The sequence below is a fragment of the Chlorocebus sabaeus genome, chromosome 27 (genome assembly GCF_047675955.1).
Source record: "Chlorocebus sabaeus isolate Y175 chromosome 27, mChlSab1.0.hap1, whole genome shotgun sequence".
Classification (NCBI taxonomy): Eukaryota; Metazoa; Chordata; class Mammalia; order Primates; family Cercopithecidae; genus Chlorocebus; species Chlorocebus sabaeus.
This window is the reverse complement of record NC_132930.1, coordinates 37,281,512-37,290,329: the sequence shown is the minus strand read 5'-3', so window position 1 is coordinate 37,290,329 and position 8,818 is coordinate 37,281,512.

The following is an 8,818-nucleotide window of genomic DNA, read 5'->3' as shown; positions in this document are numbered from 1 at the left end:
TTACTAGAAGATGGCGGTTCCGGCTGAAAGGAAAATAGTTTATTAATTTCTAGCAGTACTTAGGGCATAGAAGAAGTTAGATCTTCACAAAAGAAATTGCCATCCTTCTCCTGCTCTACTGTATGCCTGTCTGAATTCAGAACATTCCAACAAGGGTCAGATACTTTCTCCCTTGACAGGATTGACTCTCATTCTGTTCCCCAAGTCTGATGTCAAGGTGACGGACTTTACAGTTTGTGAATTAGGGAAGCAACAGTAGGTGATGATGGCCTCCGTTACTGGTAGCCATGTGTATGGTTAGGCACCAGATTCCTGACAAATGGTTGGCCCCTGGGATTTCTCCTTTGTACAGTCCAGCCTGTCCCCCACCCCTACCCAGTCCTCCAGACTGTTTCTGTGAGCCTGTCCAGTGAAAGTCAAACATTGATCTCCTAACCCCAGGGATCCCGTCTGATTATTTGGCAGAGTTGTTTCCTTATTTTCTTCCCCTTGTACCCCCGTGGGATCCCCACTCTTTGGCATCTCCATTCCTGACTAGGCTTTTGATAATCAAAGGGAAGTTAATATTTCCTAAATGACTGTCCATCAACCCAAAGCTTAGTAGAAACTTTGAAAGTTCATTTTTCAATGATAACAGAAAACACAGGAGGAGGGGGAGAGGACATGTGTTAATATTATTTGTCTTTCCAATGCAAGCTGCATGGTCACACGTATTCTATTTTTGTTGCAGTATAATAGTGCCCTGTTATCCATAGGGGAGATGTTCCAAGACCCCTAGAGGATGCTTGAAACCATGGAGGACCAAACTCTATACTGTGGGCTGGGCACAGTGACTCTTGCCTGTAATCCCAGCACTTTGGGAGGGTGAGGTGGGTGGATCACCTGAGGGCAGGAGTTCAAGACCAGCCTGGGCAACGTGGTGAAACTCCATCTCTACTAAAAATACAAAATTAACTGTGTGTGATGGCATGTGCCTATAATCCCAGCCACTTGGGAGGCTAAGGCAGGAGAATTGCTTGAACCTGAAAGACAGAGGTTGCAGTAAGCCGAGATTGTGCCACTGCACTCCAGCCTGGGTGATAGAGTGAGACTCCATCTCAAAAACAAAAACAACAACAACAAAACCCCCAAAACTCTATACTGTGTATATTATGTTTTTTTCTGATCTGATAACCAAGATGGCTACGAAGTGACTAACAGGCAGGTAACATATATAGAGTCGATATGCTGGACAAAAGGATGGCATGGGATGGTGCAAGATTTCAGCATACTTGTCAGAATGGTGCAACACTTAAAATGTATTCATTGTTCCTGGAATTTCCCGTTTAATATTTTCACACCACAGTTGACCATGAGTAACTGAAACTGCAGAAAGCAAAACCTCAAATAAGGCAGGACTGCCATGATGGTGGGGATGCAGAGTGTTATACAATGTTAATGTGAAAAGCGGATATTGATTTTTCCCTTGAAAGAATTGTTACTTGCCCTAGGGTCAGGGCATGGAGGTGGAGTGGTACAGGGGGATGGTAAGGCAGAGAGGGAGAAGGGTGATTCTGGGACATTTGGCAGAGAATGGAAACTTCAGCTCCCTGCCAGGCTGGGAGTGTTCTAGGGCAGGGGTGCTTTGGAAATGGTGGCTTTGTGAGAATGTATTACCTTGAGGAGCTGCAGAATTCAAGAGTGGCCATGTCCTAGTTGGTGGGAAAAAGGAGGATTTGTCTGGGGCAGCAAGACAGCAGTAATGTCAACTGAGATGAGGATTGGGATACATCAGCCCCTGGGATATTGGGGTAGGAACTTCAGAAGAGGAGGGAAATAGAGTGGTGAGGGAGGTTTGGTGAAGTTGGACCTATCAATTACATTAGTTGTTGATACTTTATGGGATGGGAGAGTCCTCTGTGGGTAATCTGGAAGACTAATAGTGGTTCTCAAATTTTAGCCTGCACCAAAATCTCCTAGAGGACTTGTTAAAATAGAGTGCTAGGTGTGCCATCCTGAGTCCCTGATTTGATAGGTCTGGGACAGAGCCTGAGAGTTTCCATTGTTAACAAATGCATTTAAGAAATGCTGATAGAGCACTATATGAGAAACACTGGACTAGACAAATCACAGCCCACAGGCCTAATCCAGTCTACCTGTTTTTATAAACAAAGTTGTATTGAAACCATGCTTTCTAGTTTGAACTTTTTTTTTTTCATAAGATGATACTCCTTTTATGCAAGTTCCATTAATTTTTATACATTTCATTGCTCATAAGTTTTAAACTCCTGGTAGTGATAGCAATCAGATTTATAGAAGTAAGATTTATTATGAAGTTAGGTAGCCTGTGTCTATTAATGCCACTGAATTGCTGGCTATTTTGAAAATTGAGATGTCAGTATTACAGATGACTTGAAATACAAGGTATCTTTTATATGCTTATAAAGATGGAAAGAAGCTTTGCATTTAGCATTTTCCACTTAGTCTTTGTGAAAACTGTTCTTATTTTAAAAATAGCCTTAATGTGTGTGTGTGTGTGTGTGTGTGTGTGTGTGTATGTGTGTGTTTCCTGAATATTCTAGATGGTACATGGTATTCTGAAAACTGAAAGTCACACCTCCAGGAATAAAATTAGGAAAAGTAGAAATTGGAAGGAGGTCTCTAGAAATGATGTAATATTATCTGAATACCTCAAATCTAATCCAGGTCATCTGGGTAGAAATTCTGGGACGGATTTATTTAAATATAAATAAAAATTTGTATACCTAAATAAAGATTGTATTCTACATTTGAAGAAAGAGGTTTTTTTTTTTTTTTTTAGAGTAAGAGGTGGTTGGCATGCATCTATGAAAGGAAGGAATTCAAAGTGTGTAGAATTGGCAATGTCTCTGGAGAGCATGCATTTGCTATTGGGTGCCAGCCATTAAGATGATCTCATTCATTTCTCCTCTGATTCTGTGATAGTTAAGTAATTTTTGGATCATATTTGGCTTCACATTTGGATTTGCCTATAGGAAGAAAAATGCTGATTAGTAAATAGAGGAAGCTGTCTACTTGGTAGTTACATCTCTCCCCATGAATGATTTTTATGCATAAAACCCTAAGAGCTTGGTGAATTTTTAAACCACCCAGGATTCAGATCTTTTTTTTTTTGTACTGATAGTCACCTCTTACCTTGCAAGACTGAAGGCTGGATCCCACACTATGGTCAACAAATTGAAGTGTTGCTGCGGGGGTCCAGTCAGGGTGACCAACTGACCTATCTTAGGTAACATTTAATTTTATTGGCCATATTTTAAATTTAAGTTGTCATTATTACAACTTAAATTGTAGAGAACGAGTAGAATACTAGTAAACTAGGAAAAGGAAGTCTTTCTTGTAGAAAACTAGGAAAAGACAAAGAAGTCTATTGACAACAGGGAATAGGCTGGAGATGAGGACCTGACCCAAGCTGGACCAATTAGAACCCTTCCTTGGGAGTTTTGAAGGTAATTGGTATCCCTTTCTTGGCTACATTGTAAGCAGATGTCTGGAGTAGGTAATAACCAGATCCTCTGTCTTGTTCATCAAGCCAATCTGCCAAGAAAAAAAAAAAATCCGCTAATCTACAGAGCGAAGCACAGATGAAGATGGACAACAAACACCCTGCCTGCAGTCCATATATTCCCGAGGACCAGGTATGCTTGTTTCTACCATCATTTGATTAAGTGAAACAAATTCACAACTAATAAAAGTCCTATTTTTAATAGGAAATGTGCATTGTTACGGTAACGGAAGGAAACTAACGCAGGTAGGGATTGTGAGGAATTGTGCAGTGTGGATAGGCATCTAGTGAATGTCAACATTTACCAGCATCATTTACCCCTTTGTAAGCAAACTGAACATTGGCTTGACACACCAGTACTGGCGTTTATCAAAACATCAATAGAAGTCTGATACTCTTCAAGCTAGGTAAGTTGTTCTTTTCATATTGGTGCCTCAATTGCTCTAGAGAGGTCATGGATTGGATGGGGACAAGTCTTTTAAAACAAGAACTGTCTTGCTAGAAAGATTTGATTCAAGAATGATTTCTATGGAGCTTAACCATATGCCTTAAAAGTTGGAATTAGGCTGTTCATTTTTTAAGATAATAAATAAATAATAAAAGAAAAGAGAAGATATGCCTATTTCTTGAAAGAAAAGTGAATAAAAATACTCATCAGTGATTATTTTAAATAATGAATACTAAATTGACAATTGTACATTTTTGTATTTAAGTGAAGTGATTGTGGTTAAATGAATCCCTTTTTCTGTGACAAGAATAAGAGACTATGATTGAAAGTTGAGATTCAAATAATCATTACAAAAAGACTGAGTGACAGCTATGCTTCTTGATTGAGCGTAAATTTAAATTTCTACTATTTTAAGTTATTAGAAATACACTTTGATGTGGCAAATATGTTGAACAAATTATAATGGTGGTTAAACAATTTTTCATTAAAGCATTTCAACAGAGAAGGGAGAAGGAGATGTACTTTGTTTATATATTCACATTTTCTGTTATTAGGCAACTGGACAGGGGTTCTTACCATCTTGTTGGTGCTCATGTAGATGTGCTTAGGATAGGAAGCCCAGTGGGCATGGACCCCAGTCTCTGGGAGCCAATGTGCTAATTGTAAGCATAAAACATGCTTCTTATATATACAATACATATATAAAATACAACAGGAGTAGTTGGATAAGTAGAAATGAGGGCAAAGTGGTAGAAAATGATGTGCATTTATGTATTAAGTTGGTGCAAAAGTACTTGTGGATTTTTGCCATTACTTTCAATGGAAAAAACGGCAATAACTTTTGTACCAACCTAATAGAAGGGTGGCTGAGATGGGCTAAGCTAACCAGTGAAACACTCTGGAGAAAGTGGCCTTGAACCAGGAAATGATGGGCTGAAGACAAGAACAAGTCGTAAGCAGCTTAATTTTCAAGATCAGTCATAAGAAAATATATATTCAGACGTTCATAGGTATATTCAGTTTTCTTAATTTACAGAAAACACTAGATAGCTCTTTGATTAATGAATGGTAGAGGAAATAATTTAAATGAAATCTAAAGCAAAGGCAGACGTGTTTCAATTTCTTAGACTAAATGTGAAATGTATTAGTATAAAACAGGAAGGATGGATGAAGAAGTTTTTTTTTACAGGCATAAGGATGAAGAGGTGAAGCCTGGGGTCTTTGAATTTCAGCTTTGCTATTTTCTAGCTTATGACCATGAGCAAGTTGCTCAACCTCTCTGTACCATTTTTCTTGTGAAATTGTAAAAATAACAGGCCTTGCCATAGGGTTTTAGGTGCGGTTGATTGAGATCACTCCTTCATTCACAAATGTGTTTTGGGTTCCTATTATGTGCCAGGTGTTGTACTAGGAATGGGAGAGAAAGCAGTTGAGCAAAACAGACAAAGCCCTTTCCCTAATGGTGCTTCTATTCTAGTGGAATTGCTAGTGAGAAAAGAAACGCACAAATAAAATATCAGATAGAGATAAGCACTCTGTAGAAGATTAAGTGGAGTGATATGATAAAGGGTGACTGGAAGCAACTTACAGGTTAGGGTAGGCCTTTCTCACCTCCGAACATCACGTTGAAGTCAGCCGTGAGAAAATAAGGAGGGGCAGCCCTGGCAGGGAGAACAGCTGGTGCTGAGGTCCTGGGGCAGGAATCAGCTCGATGTATTTGAAGAACGTAAATAAGGTCATTGTAGCTGAGGTTAATGGGCAAGAGGCAGAGTGGCAACGAATGAAATTAGATCATGTAGGTTTTTGAAAACAAGGATGAGGAAGTGTGTTTTGTACTAAGTGCAATGCAAAGCCCCTCAAAAATTTTAAAGTGGGAAGTGGCATGACTTCATAACAGATGTAAAGAGCTCATTTCCAGTCTTAGCACAAGATAAACACCCAAGTGTGTGTTTGTTGGCTGTTGCCATTTCATTTAATCCTCACACCAGCTCTGTGTGATGGTTACTATGAAAGGAAATTATCCCAAACCTGAGCTGGGGCAGAACTTTGTAGGCTAATAGGATTTTCAGCCTCTTTGGAAAGGATCTGGCATTCCTGATAAAGCACTGGAGTATTTTATTGATAGTTGGTTTTTTCTTGTTTGTTTGTTTTTTTTTTTTTTTTTGAGATGGAGTCTTGCACTGGAGTGCAGTGGCATGATCTTGGCTCACTGCAACCTCTGCCTCCCAGGTTCAAGTGATTCTCCTGCCTCAGTCTCCCGAGTAGCTGGGATTACAGGCACCTGCCACCACGCCCAGCTAATTTTTTGTATTTTTAGTAGAGAAGAGGTTTCACCATGTTGGCCAGGCTGGTCTTGAACTCCTGACCTTGTGATTTGCCCACCTTGGCCTCCCGAAGTGTTGGGATTACAGGTGTTAGCCACCACGCCTGGCCTTTCTGATAGATTTTAATGAGGCTTAGAGTCCTTCTGGGAAGCTAGATTGGCACCACTCTGCTGTTGTTTTTTAGATGTGTTCAGTAACCTTTAACCAGACATTTAAGGGCACAACACTCTTTAAGCCTTGTGCTATCCTAATAATCTTTAAACCAGATATTCTTCTTTTCAAACTCTAGCTGAATAATATTTATTAAGTCATTTTTTTCCTCCCAAAAGTAAATTTTTGAACTAGTTTTTTTTTTGAAGCCTTTTCCCTTCCACCAAGCTTGAAATAAAATGTGTGTCATTGTTCCATTGAATTTATCTGAGAAACTGCTTTGACAGTATTATTAATATCACCATTTTACAGAGAAGAAAACCGTAGCCTGTGCATTTAAGCACTCCATCGTACCTACACCCAGGAAGAGCAAATTAAGCCAGCGTTCTAGGAAGCAACAAAGCAAATCTGAACCCAAGAGGTCTCAGTCCCCAGTAAAAAAAGAATCACTCGTTTCTTTTACTGGAATCCCATTATTACCTGTTTTATTTCATATTGATTTGTAAAGACTAGTAGTCTGTGATTCATTGGGGCCCTCTTTTTGCCCCCAAGATATACGTGTGCAGTTTACTCTCACTCTGCTTTCTAACTTTGAAAAGTTCTAATTTGCTCTTTCAGTAATTGAACCAAATCTTGACTTGGGTGAAACTTTTCTCCAGTTTATCAAGAGCCATTTAATCAATTTTTATGGTCTAGAGTGTCACTTCCTTGGATCTTCAGCCCATCAAGGCTGGAGCTTTAATTCATTAGTATATATGGCTTATGCCAATCAACTCAACCAGATTGTGTGGGTCTGCTGAGCTGAAGTAAATTACTCATTGGTTCTTGTGAGAAGAACCTTGAATGAGATCACTGAGGGACGCTAAAACAATCTGGATGCTTTTGGACTGGAGGATGGGGGATACCTTTTCTAACTAACAAGCATTATTTTCTTAGAATGAAATCAATTCCATGGTGTACTGGAGTCGGTTCAATCCACTCCTGTTACATTTTCAGGAAATTTGTGAAAGTTCATGACAACTTTGTAGCTTTAAAATGGCCATTGTGGCTGTATTTATGCCACAGAAACTGGCAAATGCCACAAATCAGGGCTTTCTTTCCCCATAGAGTCTGTTTTTAAACACTTAGCGATGTTACCCAAACAAAACCAGGGTTCATTTTCCTGGCAAGCATCAACAACTCTCCACAAGAACAGAGGTTTTGATCCATGGGAGTTTTATTACTCATCACAAGTAAGGAGAGCACTGGGAGCATTCTCTAAAGCAGTGTCTCTCTGAGGGAAAGTGACAGGAGAGTTTTATGGGGCGATGGAGGGGGAGAGAATGTGTCATCTCATGCAGGGAAGGGGTCCCAGTGGCGCAGATGCAGTGAGTCATCATGCCAGCACATAGGTCACCTGCTTTATAGCTCCTTCTGGGCGGGAGACATTAGCATGGTAATGAGGAAAGTTCACTTGAGTTCATCTATACGTTGCCAGGGTCTGTCAGAAACTGGTTTCAACTGACTAGGTGACTGCATTCCACACAGGGCCTGAAACAAACAGTTTGTAAGAGAGGGAGCTGTGTGGTTTGGTAAAGCCCATTGAGCTCCTATGGACTCTGGAGACCTAGCAGTACACCATTGCAAGTGCCTTGCAGGTTCTCCCTGCTTTCTTCCTAGTTATAAGACAAGGAGAAGACAGGGAAAGAGGAGAAACTGCCAATGGGCTTTTGGCTTCTTGCCTGCATTTTTACTGCCAGAAGTTCTGTAGTCAAATAGACCCCACACTCCTAGTAACAAATGAGGTTTGCTGTCATTTTCCCCCCTAGGGTTGAATACCAGCTCCATAACTACTTGCTTTGGGACTTTGGCTGATCAGTTTATTTACATCTCTAGGGCTCAGTTTCATTATCATTACAATAAGAATAATACCACCAACCTCATTGTGTATAGATGTATGTGTGTGTGGGCACATTGTGTATAGATGTATGCGTGTTGGGGATGGGATGGGGTGGTAATTGATATGGTTCCCATTAAAGTCTTTGCTGAAGACTTGGTGCATTGGCTCTCCATAAATAATAGCTCTAATGATATTATTCAGTAAGTTCTCATACATGCTCAGAGGTAATAAAAGAAAAACTTCATCCGAATTAAATTTAAAGGAGTTTAATTGAGCAATGGACGACTTGTGAATTGGGCAGCCTTCCCAGCCAGAGTAGGCTCAGAGACTCCAGCACAGCCATGTGGTGGAGAAATATTTATGGACGGGAAAAGGAAAGTAATGCCCAGAAAACGGAAGTGAGGTGCAGAAAACAGAAGTGAGTTACAGAATTGGATTGGTTACAGCTTGGTGTTTGCTTTATTTGAACATGGTTTGAACAGTTGTACATTTGC